At 43.1% G+C, this 13471-nt stretch overlaps 1 long non-coding RNA gene across 1 annotated transcript in view; it reads left to right on the top strand.

Moving 5' to 3' along the window:
* The window catches only part of LOC139182142 (uncharacterized), a 53485-nt gene that overhangs the window by 759 nt on the left and 39255 nt on the right, over nucleotides 1-13471 (top strand). The window lies entirely within an intron of this gene.

Here is a 13471-nt window from a genome sequence, read left to right as displayed (position 1 = left end):
CATTAAAAAAAAAAATTCAACTGAGTAAATTTGAAGATTTAATTGTCTTTATTCAACTATGCATGAATTGGGCAGCACCCCATCTAGCAACTAGAAGGATGCTGGATAGGGTTGTACAAAATGGAAGGTTTTTCATAGGGTGGAGCAAGAAAGTATTAACAAAAGAAAAGATGGTAGTAATAAAAGAAAAAAAGGATTCCCCTAGTGGGAAGAGGGAGGAGAAGGGAACTGGCAAGGGTTTTATCATGCAGATTGCAGCTGGGGATGGGGGAGTTGATGGAGAGGGACCCTGTGACAGCTTAATTTACTGGTGCTTAACCAGAAAATTCCAGACTGGTCCATTAACATTACATTTCTAGGGGAGGTTAAAACTGCAATTTGACAGAGATACTAACTCCCCTCTTCTGCAGCTGGGGATGGGGGAGTTGATGGAGAGGGACCCTGTGACAGCTTAATTTACTGGTGCTTAACCAGAAAATTCCAGACTGGTCCATTAACATTACATTTCTAGGGGAGGTTAAAACTGCAATTTGACAGAGATACTAAATCTAGGTTTGGTACCATGGACTTTAGTACAAGTGATGCTGAGCAAGGCCTTGTTGGATCCTGGGCCTGGAGGCCTTTTTGTCCGTCATTCCTTGTAGGCAAGACTCCAGCCTCCATGACCTTCTCTGAGTTCCAAAGGGCAGAACAGTTACTAATCAAAGGAGAAAGAGTAATGAAACCACCTGAGCAAGATTAAAGGGACCAGTTGTTGTTGTTCAGTCGCTAAGTCATGTCTGACTCTTTGCAACCCTGTGAACTACAGCACTGCCAGGTTTCCCTGTCCTTCACCATCTTCCAGAGGTTCCTCAAATTCGTGTCTATTGAATCAGTGATGCCATCCAATCATCTCACCCACTGTTGCCCCCTTTTCCTCCTGCCCTCAATCTTTCCCAGCATCAGGGTCTTTTCCAATGAGTCTTCACATCAGGTGGCCAAAGTATAGGAATTTCAGCATCAGTCCTTCCAGTGAATACTCAGGGTTGATTTCCTTTAGGATTGGCTGGTTTGATCTCCTTACTGTCCTAAGGACAGGATTAGGAGATGAGCCACCTGAGACCTTGCACACACCCTAATCTTGTCAGCAATCCCACACTTTTGAAACTTTAAAGAAGAAAGAATGAAGACTGTTACTGCCTTATCACATATCCTGCCTGACTATATAATCTCTCCCTACTCACCAGGGAGGGTGGCACAGTTCTTGAGGTACTAGCCTATTGTGTTCCCCCTTTGCCCAGCAAAATAATAAAGCCTCACTTTCCTTCTCCTCCTTAACTGTCTCTGTATTTGTCTGGTATTGGTACACAGAGAGCCAAGATTTTGGCAACACAAACAATGCCATTTGGGGCTTGTAGTTTTCTTTTTAACAACATCCAACCAGTTCTTTTACCATTCTGAATTCTATCATTGTGTCAAACTTGGTCAGATGTAAAGGCAACATACTTATGGAGTATGGCTCCTGACCTGAGTCTAAACTTCTACATCAGGCTAGAAAATTCTGAATGTCCTACCCTTGGGAGGGGTCATTTTGGAACACTGCATGTTGTCACAGTTTTCTCCCTGGCCTAGCCCATGGACTCACTTCTTAGAGTCTTATTGTGTGTTCTGATATTATTAAAAACTGAAAGCTGTTTTTCTAGGCTAAGTAAGGTATCAGCAGCACTAGACAATACTGCTTCGGAAACTGAGTGATGAAATGTAACCTCAGTGGGGAAAAATGTTCTCAGCAGTTGAGCGAAAATGTGGTATGACTTGAGTACAGAAGGGCCCTGGCATATGAGCAGCTACAGGAGTCCTGGCCGTTCTAGGATGTCAGAGCAGCTCCAGGGCAATGTAATGTTGGCATCCGGGTTCCATTCCCTTCTGCATAATGGACAGGTCAGCCTAGTCCACATGCTGTTCCCTGACAGCCTCAGCACAGTCTTGTCAGACATCGTGAGCAGCACCTTTGACCCGGTGGAGCGCGTGCTGTCAGGACGCAAGTGTGTGGTTGACGTGGGGAGCAGTCTTAGCAGCAGATCTTTGCCAGAAGCCAGAGAGAGTAAGGTTGGGAAAAGATAGATTCCTTGAGGTCGTTTATTAATAAAAGCCCTGTTTGTCAGCACATGTGAGACAACACTTGGGGAATCCTACAAATATTTGGTGTGTTGTGTGCAGTGGCCCTGGTCATGTTAATAAATTGCATTTTAAAAGAAAGGCTAAACTGGATAGGAGAGGAGTTTGGGAGAGAATGGATATAATGTATATGTATGGCTGAGTCCCTTTTCTGTCCACCTGAAACTATCATAACATTGTTAATTGGCTATACCCCAATACAAAATTAAAAGTTTTTTTAAAAAGATAAAAGAAAGACTAGAAATCCTGAAATCATGCTCTGGGACTGCAGAGCAGCAAGGGTTGGTACTAAACAACTGATATTGTGACCTTGGCTTTACCATCATACAACTTTGGCTTGGGAAATAAGCCCTCCTCCACCCAAATTGTCCTCAGAGGGTTGGCTTTAGTATTATGTCCAAACTCAGGTTGAATTATGAGATTAGGTAAGAAACAACCACATTCACTGCTTTATCTCCAATAGTGAGCATAATGCTTGACTCATAAGTACCCCACAAATACTTGTGGGATGAAATTATAGGTTATATCATAGGAATAGTGTTGAAGACATTGTTCATTACATCACTTATTGCTCCCTATATGAATCTCCTCTTGAGAACCTTGTTTTAGTCGTAGCATTAGAACAAACAGCAAAACATATAAAGATTACTTTTCCTTCGTTTTCGCCTTGGCTGACAGGAAGTTTGGGGCTTAATTTTAAACTTGACCACAGTAAATATTTAGAATCTAATAGCTAGTATAACTGTGATCTTTTCCTCCAGAAAAATCACCCCAGATTAGTTCAGTTCAGTGGCTCAGTCAGGTCCGACTCTTTGTGACCCCATGGACTGCAGCACACCAGGCTTCCCTGTCCATCACCAACTCCCGGGGCTTACTCAAACTCACGTCCATCAAGTCAGTGATGCCATCCAACCTTCTCATCCTCTGTCGGCCCCTTCTCCCGCCTTCAATCTTTCCCAGCGTCAGGGTCTTTTCTAGTGAGTCAATTCTTTGCATCAGGTGGCTAAAGTATTGGAATTTCAGCTTCAGCATCAGTCCTTCCAGTGAATATTCAGGACTGCTTTCCTTTAGGATAGACTGGTTGGATCTCCTTGTAGTCCAAGGGACTCTCAAGAGTCTTCTCCAACACCACAGTTCAAAAGCATAAATTCTTACAGTGCTCAGCTGTCTTTGGATTGGAAGGGGGCAAAACTGGAAAAAGGTCAGTGAGGGTGTTGCAGGACTCCAGGTGTGAAATCTTTAAGACAGAGAGTTAACAATAGAGAGTGAGAGGGGAGGAAGGAGACAAGGATGACTTCTTAGTTCCTGGGTTGGACAACTTTCAGAGAATGACTTTTGGAAGGAGATTGAGCAGAGATTAGCAAGTTAATTTTGAACATGTACATTATGAGGTTACCTGTGAGGCATTTAAATAGAAATGCCCTCTAGATTATATCCCTCAGGATAAATTTGGACTAGGAAAATGTAGGTGGAACTCCTCTGCACGTAATTATTAATTGAAACAAAAGGAGCAGATAAGATTCCCAGGTGAGCAAATAGAGTAGAAGGAGAAAAACAGAAGGCTAAAACAGGACTCTGAGTGTTACCAAGCAAGGGCTCACTGTACAATGCACATAGAAGCCAATACTATAGCAGTGGCTTCTCTTTTTTTAATTGGAGGGTAATTACAATTTTGAGATGGTTTCTGTCATACATCGGCATGAATCAGCCACAGGCATAAACACATCTGCTACTGCTAAGTCGCTTCAGTCGTGTCCGACTCTGTGCGACCCCATAGACGGCAGCCTACCCAGCTCTCACGTTCCTGGGATTCTCCAGGCAAGAACACTAGAGTGGGTTGCCATTTCCTTCTCCAATGCATGAAAGTGAAAAGTGAAAGTGAAGTCACTCAGTCGTGTCCGACTCTGAGCGACCCCATGGACTGCAGCCCACCAGGCTCCCCCATCCCTGGGATTCTCCAGGCAAGAACACTGGAGTGGGTTGCCATTTCCTTCTCCAATGCATGAAAGTGAAAGGTGAAAGTGAAGTTGCTCAGTCGTGTCTGACTCCTAGCGATCCCATGGACTGTAGCCTACCAGGCTCCTCCATCCATGGGACCTTCCCGGCAGGAGTACTGGAGTGGGTTGCCTTTGCCTTCTCCGATAACCACATCTTCTCCCTCTTAAACCTCCCTCCCCATCTTGCTGTTGTTAAGTCACTTCAGTCATGTCTGACTCTTTGTGACCCCATGGACTGCAGCCCACCAGTCTCCTCTGTCCATGTGATTCTCCAGGCAAGAATACTGGAGTGGGCTGCTATTTCCCTCTCCCCATCTTACCCCTTTGAAATATTACTCAGCTATAAAAAGGCACTGGCTTTTGAGAAAAGAAAGAACTTTATCTTGGGGTTGACTGATGAGGAGGCAAGGCTCTCAAACCTGTCTCCTTGACCCAGTATAAGGGAAAAGTTTAAGGGGTTGGGGAAATTTCAAATGTGAAAGCTGATTGGCTAGTCTTGAATTAGTTCCCATAAGCTACTCGTGCTGCTAGAAGCCAGAATTTCCTTATTGAAGGACTTCTCACTTACTAAAGGGCTCTAGTGGCAGTATTTCTAGAGGCAAGTCCAGTTTGTGGGTTAGAGTCCTTCCCTAAGAGAGCCAATATAAAAGGTTACAGCCAGTAAAGTGCTCAAGAGGATTAAAGTCTAAAGCCTTGGGTTAGAGGCTGAGGTCTTTGGATTTCTCTGCTTGTATATGTTTGTCTATGATTGTTTTATCTGTTAGGAATTGGCTAATAGGGTTAACTCATTAGAGTTAGACTCGTTAGACTGACTGTAATGAGTTAGACTCATTAGAAAATTTCCTGATGCTGGGAATGATTGAAGGTAGGAGGAGAAGGGGACAACAGAGGATGAGATCGTTGGATGAATATTCATTGGAAGGACTGATGCTGAAGCTGAAACTCCAGTACTTTGGCCACCTGATGTGAAGAGCTGACTCCTTTGAAAAGACTCTGATGCTGGGAAAGATTGAAGGCAGGAGGAGAAGGGAACGACAGAGGATGAGATGGCTGGATGGCATCACCGACTCAATGGACATGAGTTTGAGCAAGCTCTGGGAGATGGTGAAGGACAGGGAAGCCTGGAGTGCTTCAGTCCATGGGGTTGCAAAGAGTTGTACACAACTGAGAAATTGAATAACAATAAGGTTAACCACTGGATGGCCACAGCAAAGCTTTATTGAATCTGCTTCTTGTCATTTTGCTCTGGTTATCCTGAGGAAGAAACACAAGATCAGAATGTTACTTAGGAATCGTAAGACTATCTTACAATTAGACTTGTTTTGCAAAAAAAAAGAGAGGATAAATGGAACAAAATCAGCTTTATTCCCATTTCTTGCAAGGGAAGAGCTTTTATACAATAGGACACATTTTAGCCTTTCTTCACTGAGAGTTTTAACCCTCTTTTGTACAACTCCTCTCTCAAGGAGTTAGCACTGAACTGCTTTTAAGTGTGTATGTACATGTATACACTATTTTGAGCAATGTAATGAAGGAAATCCAGTCAGCCAATTGCAAACCTCAGACTTGACTAGGACTTGTTTTTCTTCAGAGAAGGAATTCCCAACTGGAGAACTCTTGGCTGTCCTACCATCAGCTCTGCCTTGCATGACAGTTATCAACTTTCCTCAGATCAAGAGTTGGCAGGTATGAGTAGTGGCCTCACAACATTTGACCTCAACTGGTTTTTCTAAGTTATTTTGTACATTTTTCAGCAACATGTCCAAACTGAGTCTTTATATCAGAATAAGAATTTGAAGAAGATGTGTAAAGTTATGGTTCAGAGGAAGACCCCCACAAACAGTCTGTCTTCCCTGAGTCAGAGCCCAGTGATGATCCTGACTTACTACATCTGGCTCCCCTTTGGTGCCTCCCACTGTTCCCCCACCTTATGAAGGGGGAAATCTCTGTGAGTGGTGCTGAGGCTTCTACCAACAATCCTCCTAGAGCCCCAGGTCCAGCGCTAGCTCTGTAACCTTCCTCACCAGTCAATCAACAGTCTCCCCTCCCCATACCCAAAAAGGAATGGAAAGCGTTAGTTGCTGTCATGTCTGACTCTTTGTGACCCCATGGACTGTAGCCCGCCAGGCTCCTCTGTCCATGAGATTCTCCAGTCAAGAATCCTAGAATGGGTTACCATTCCCTTCTCCAGGAGATCTTCCTGACCCAGGGATCAAATTCGGGTCTCCCGCATTGCAGGCATATTCTTTACTGTCTGAGCCACCAGAGAAGCTCCCTCATACCCAAGAAGGTACTCAATTCAGCCCAGGGATACCTTTCTTCAGGCAGGGTAATATCCACGGAGACAGTGTCCCACAGGTCTAGATGCCCAAGGTCAGCTCAGGGGATTTGCATATGTGTCCTCCTGCTTTTCTACCTCTGACTGATACAATTGGGGGGAAAAAATATTTAAAGCACAGCTTTCTGCATTTGCCTGAATGTTCTACTCCTTTTAGGTGAGATCTACTAACAAAATTAAATGACTTTATCACCAAAAAAAAGCAAGCTTGCACCCTCCAAGCTGCACTATTACAATTGGGAGACAAGCCTCAACTAGAAGTCCCTGAAGAAATTCTACAAAGTGTAAGAACAGATATTTGTGCTGATGGGTGCACAGGGAGAGCAAAGAGGGGAGCCAACTCTGTCCAGGTGCCAAGGCTGCAAATTTAAAGCAATACCCTTTAAAGAGGCATGCCAAGGAAGGTGTAAAGCCTCTGATAATCATCTCTCTTAAATTCCAATTAATCTGACCTTGTCAATCCCCATGTGACACTCCAGTCCTGCCCATACAAAAACCTGGGACAAAAGAGCATCATTTTGTGCAGGGTTTGAGAGCCATTAACCAAATTGTGGAGGACATACATTCAGTGGTGCCAAATCGTTATGCAACTTTATCTGAGACTTACTTGTTTACAATTCTGGATTTAAAAGTTGCCTTTTAATGCATTTAATCACTAAATCCTGAGTCCCAGGAACCATTTGACTTTGAATGGGATGATCCAGTGACTAATATACTCACACAAGGATTTAAAAATGCTCCCATCGACTTCAGGGTAGCCTTAGCCAAACCTAACAGAAGCAGAAGATATTAAGAAGAGGTGGCAAGAATACACAGAACTGTACAAAAAAAATCTTCACGACCAAGATAATCACGATGGTGTGATCACTGACCTAGAGCCAGACATCCTGGAATGTGAAGTCAAGTGGGCCTTAGAAAGCATCACTACGAACAAAGCTAGTGGAGGTGATGGAATTCCAGTTGAGCTATTCCAAATCCTGAAAGATGATGTTGTGAAAGTGCTGCACTCAATATGCCAGCAAATGTGGAAAACTCAGCAGTGGCCACAGGACTGGAAAAGGTCAGTTTTCATTCCAGTCCCAAAGAAAGGCAATGCCAAAGAATGCTCAAACTACCACACAATTGCACTCATCTCACACGCTACTAAAGTAATGCTCAAAATTCTCCAAGCCAGGCTTCAGCAATACGTGAACCGTGAACTTCCTGATGTTCAAGCTGGTTTTAGAAAAGGCAGAGGAACCAGAGATCAAATTGCCAACATCCGCTGGATCATGGAAAAAGCAAGAGAGTTGCAGAAAAACATCTATTTCTGCTTTATTGACTATGCCAAAGCCTTTGACTGTGTGGATCACAATAAACTGTGGAAAATTCTGAAAGAGATGGGAATACCAGAACACCTGATCTGCCTCTTGAGAAATTTGTATGCAGGTCAGGAAGCAACAGTTAGAACTGGACATGGAACAACAGACTGGTTCCAAATAGGAAAAGGAGTTTGTCAAGGCTGTATATTGTCACCCTGCTTATTTAACTTCTATGCAATGCTGGACTGGAAGAAACACAGGCTGGAATCAAGATTGCTGGGGGAAATATCAATAACCTCAGATATGCAGATGACACCACCCTTATGGCAGAAAGTGAAGAGGAACTAAAAAGCCTCTTGATGAAAGTGAAAGTGGAGAGTGAAAAAATTGGCTTAAAGCTCAACATTCATAAAACGAAGATCATGGCATCCGGTCCCACCACTTCATGGGAAATAGATGGGGAAACAGTGGAAACAGTGTCAGACTTTATTTTTCTGGGCTCCAAAATCACTGCAGATGGTGACTGCAGCTGTGAAATTAAAAGATGCTTGCTCCTTGGAAGGAAAGTTATGACCAACCTAGATAGCATATTCAAAAGCAGAGATGTTACTTTGCCAACAAAGGTCCGTCTAGTCAAAGCTATGGTTTTTCCAGTGGTCATGTATGGATGTGAGAGTTGGACTGTGAAGAAGGCTGAGCACCGAAGAATTGATGCTTTTGAACTGTGATGTTGGAGAAGACTCTTGAGAGTCCCTTGGACTGCAAGGAGATCCAACCAGTCCATTCTGAAGGAGATCAGCCCTGGGATTTCTTTGGAAGAAATGATGCTAAAGCTGAAACTCCAGTACTTTGGCCACCTCATGAGAAGAGTTGACTCATTGGAAAAGACTCTGATGCTGGGAGGGATTGGGGGCAAGAGGAGAAGGGGACGACAGAGGATGAGATGGCTGGATGGCATCACTGACTCGATGGACGTGAGTCTGAGTGAACTCCGGGAATTTGTGATGGACAGGGAGGCCTGGCGTGCTGCGATGCATGGGGTCTCGAAGATTCGGACACGACTGAGTGACTGATCTGATCTGATCTAGCCAAAGGACCTCCAATTAAAAGATTCCCTTATACTAATTACTTGTAAAACTAAGGATGCTTCAGACCAAAATACAATCCTCACTTTTTGGCAGACCAGAGTTATAAAGTCCAAGGGAAAAGTGCAAATTTCTCAACCAACTGTAAAATGTCTAGGATTTGATTTACCAAAAGGACAAAGACAAATCTAAGGGAAGCATTAGCATTAGGTATGATGGTTGTAGCCACCACCAGAAGGCAACTGGAAGGATTCTTAGGAATGGCTGGGTTTTGCCATATTTGGATTCCTAACTCTGGACTCATGGCTAAATCCTTATATGAGGCTCTTAGAAGAAATGACAGTGAACCATTAAGCTGGGCTGTGGAATGCCCTAAGGCATTGCATACCATAGAAATAACTGAAGAAGTCTATTCTAGCAGACCTGACCTGACTGATCAGCCTTTGGAAAAGCCAGATGTGGAAATGTTTATAGATGGAGCAGTTTCACGGACCAGGGACTTCAAAAGGCTACTTGTGCAATTGTAATTCATGAGGAAGTCCGAGAAGCAGAAGCCCTCTTCCAGGTACATCTGCCCAAAAGGCAGCATTCATAGCCCTCATGAGAGCCCTATACCTTAGAGCTAAGAAAAAGTTAACTGTTTATGTTGATTCTAAATATGCCTTCTCTGTTGTGCATACCCAGGGGTCCAGAAGGAAAGAGAGGTCTACTGATATCAGAGAGGAAAGAAATTAAACACAGAGAGGAGATACTGGCCTTATTAGACTCTGTTATAATGCTTAAAGAAATAGCCATAGTACAATGCCCTGGCCACCAAAAGAATGATAGTTATGTAGCTGAAGGAAATAATTTGATGGATCGGGCTATAAACAGGCAGCCAGAGCCAAAACCCCGGATCCTAAGGCCCTTGCACTAATTCCAAGTGTGGATTCATCAATTTTTAAGCCTCAGTATTCAAAAATGGGTCTAAAAAAAAGATACTTATGGGGATTTTGATGACTCTTAAGACTTCAGGCTTCCCTGGTGGCTCAGACAGTAAGGAACCTACCTGCAATGCAGAAGACCTGGGTTTGATCCTTGGGTCTAGAAGGTCCACTGAAGAAGGGAATGGCAGCCTACTCCAGTATTCTTGACTGGAGAATTCCAAGGCCAGAGGAGCTGGCAGGCTACAGTCCATAGGGTGGCTGAGCATCAGACACGACTGAGTGGCTAACACTCAAGACTTAGATGATAATCAGTACCAAACAACCAAATAAGGTTGGACTTGAATAGGGACTACTGCTTACATCTGCACGTTTACTGGAAAGAACTATAACTCATTTACATCAAAGAGCCAATTATGGGAAGGATACAACCTATCATTGGCTACAGAAGTTTATTGTTGGTTAGCAAATTCAAAGGATCATCCAAAAAGTAGTACAAAATTGCCTCATCTGCACCAGAAACACTCCTAAAACTGGACCATGCTGAATAGTAAAAGGGTGCAAACCTGAGGGACAAAACCAGGAAGTGATTGGTAAACAGACTTTACTGTTAGGCCAAGAACAGGGGAAATAACAGATATTTGCTTGTATTTGTGGACATCTTCACAGGATGGGTCGAAGCATTTCTATGCTGAACAGAGAAAGTTTCCGAGGTAACAAAGACCTACTAAAGGAAAGTTTCCCTCTTTTTTAGTTGCCTCTTTCTATCAAAGTGACATGGAGATTTCATAGCCAAGATAACTGAAGGAGTATCTTAGACCCTCGTAATACAGTGAAAGTTATATGCTTCATGGAGACCTCAGTCTACAGGAAAAACTAAAAAGATGAATCATACTTTTAGAAAGACAATCACCAAAATATGTCAAGAAACCAACTTAGCTTGGGATAAGAATAACCCTTAGCCACAAGCTCCAAATGAGCCCTTATGAAATGTTATATGAAAGAATCTTCCTTAAAACTGGGTATTATTACAGTTTTGAAAATGATCATGCAGCATGAGTAGCTCATATTGTAAAACAATTAGACACTATAACATGTTTTCATGGATTCCCAAAGGAATAGGTGTGTTGTTTTTTTTTTAAGGACTCTTAAAGTTAGGAGTCATAGTTTTTTGTATCTTAGGGTTAATCCAATCATTCATCAGATTTTGTACTTATTGTTCATCGTGTATATTTAAAAAGGCCTTCCCCATTTGCATGAGATTGCTCAACTTAAGAGTTCAAGGTGGAATTTGCAAATATTTATGATTAAATGCAAAACAATTTCCTTCCTCTTATAAAAATTCACAACTCCAATCAGAAGGAACACCTAGAATGGTCATTGCCCTATTTCCCTCAAGACTGAAGAATGTACGAAGAAAAAGGGAAGATTTTTTGAAATAGCACATAAAACCAGCTTCAACTGCTTTTGCCTCCTTAAATAGGTTGCTGACTAATCAAACTGAAACAGCGCCAGCTTAAACTGGTTTTACTTCCTTTAAACAGGTTGTTGATTAATCAAAGCTGGAGTTATTTTACAGAGATAGCACTGTGCGTTTGCCAGACAGGAACCCATGTCTCCAGGATGACCCTAGAACCAAAAATCTTCAGTCTATAGAACTCAGAGAATAGAAATGTTGCCACCAGAGCCGTTTACAAAGTGACAAGTCCTTCAATAAGGGAAATCTGGCTTCCAGTAGCTCATATGGACTATTCAAGACTAACCAATCAGCTTCCAGTTTTGAAATTCCCCTGCTGCTGCTGTTGCTGCTACTGCTACTGCTGCTAAGTCGCTTCAATCGTGTCCAACTCTGTGCGACCCCATAGATGGCAGCCCACCAGGCTCCCCCGTCCCTGGGATTCTCCAGGCAAGAACACTGGAGTCGGTTGCCATTTCCTTCTCCAATGCATGAAAGTGAAAAGTGAAAGTGAAGTCGCCCAGTCATGTCTGACTCTTAGTGACCCCATGGACTGCAGCCCACCAGGCTCCTCCATCCAGGGGATTTTCCAGGCAGGAGTACTGGAGTGGGGTGCCATTGCCTTCTCCAATGTATGCATGCATGCTAAGTCACTTCAGTCGTGTACGACTCTGTGCAACCCCACGGACAGCAACCCACCAGGCTCCTCTGTTCACAGGATTCTCCAGGCAAGAATACTGGAGTGTGTTGCCACTTCCTTCTTCTAACCTCTTGAATTTCTCCCCAAACTCTGGGTTGAGGAGAGAGGTTTGAGAGCTTTGCCTCCTGTGTCTTTGTGAGTATGAGGTAGGAGATAGGTGGGCTCCAGGTTGGAAATTTATAATCAGTCACCCTTCTGCTTACATTTCTTGAGATGAGATAGGTGGGCTCCAGTTGAGGAATTTGCAGCCAACAAAAACTGGGTAAATAGCCAGTTTTTGTCTCTTACCTCAAGGGAATAATCATGGCAAGGACAAAGAAAGGAAAAAACCCTGTCTGATAAGGTAGACACTACACATGTGCAGAAAGGCTCCTTGGAGCCAAAAGTCAGAGGATAATTCCAGGCCATATGAGTCTTGTTCCTTCAGAAGACTTCACTTTGAGATCCATCTTGGCTAGGGTGTGCATGTGCACCTCAGGGGAAGGTCCTGAGATAAATTAACCAGCAGGGAGATAAAGCAAGGTGATTAGCCTAAGGGAAGATGAAGACCCAGAAATCTGCCCCTTTATAAAGGATTTAAATTTCCAGAGGCGCAACTTTCTCTCTGGTCTCACCTGTGTGCCTTTCCATATGTACTTTTCTTTTCAATGAACTTTTTACTTTACCATTTACCTTCTGCTTCCTCACCTGAATTCATTCTTGATTAGGCAGGCAAGACTATGGAACTTAGCCCTAACTGCTGGCCCCTGTGGTCCAGTGGTTAGGACTCCCAGTCTGGGAAACTTAGACCCTGCTTCCAGCTACCGCTCGCTGCTGCCTGTTGCAAACTGCCGCTTACTGCTGTGCATGTCCGAAATCAAGTAGACCTCACAATAATGCTTTCTTTTCTCAAAAACCAGTGCTATAATACTGGCTTCTGTGCTGGCTTCCGTGTGAGGCAGGAAGCTCTTGATTAGTAACATAAGGAACATCGTTATTTAGGGGAAGGGCAGAGAAAGAGAAACCTGAGAAGGACTGGGAAAAATAAATTTTTTATTTAAAAATTAAAAAAAAAAATTTAAGGTGTGGCAGAGATAGAAAAGACTTAGGTATGAAAGACAAGAGAAGAAAGAAAGCCAAAAGAAGAGAATGGACAGTAGTGTCAAATGGAGCTGAGAGGTCATGATAGATGAACCAAGTGTCTCCTGAATTTAACAAAATATTCTCTGGTCATGTTAGGGAGAGCAGTTTCAGTGAAAGAGTGGGATGAAAATCACATAGAACTGGGTAGTGAGTAGGAAGAAAGTGTAGACATCTTCCTGAAGTTTAGCTGAGAAGAGGAGGTGAACAAGTACAGTATCATGAGGTGTTTGATTCAGGACATTAAGGGAGAACTAACTGTATTTTGAAGATGAGAGATGTTCCTATGTGTGTTTAAATGTTGATAGAAAGAAGGCTGTAGATAGGGAGAGGCTGAAAATACAAAAGACAGGATAATTGAGTGAAGTATTTAGGAGACTTTTAGCTTCAGAAGA

The sequence above is a fragment of the Bos indicus genome, chromosome 3, assembly GCF_029378745.1.
Source record: "Bos indicus isolate NIAB-ARS_2022 breed Sahiwal x Tharparkar chromosome 3, NIAB-ARS_B.indTharparkar_mat_pri_1.0, whole genome shotgun sequence".
In the NCBI taxonomy this organism is placed as follows: domain Eukaryota; kingdom Metazoa; phylum Chordata; class Mammalia; order Artiodactyla; family Bovidae; genus Bos; species Bos indicus.
Note: the sequence above shows the minus strand (reverse complement) of the source record. Positions and strands in the feature narration are given on the sequence as shown.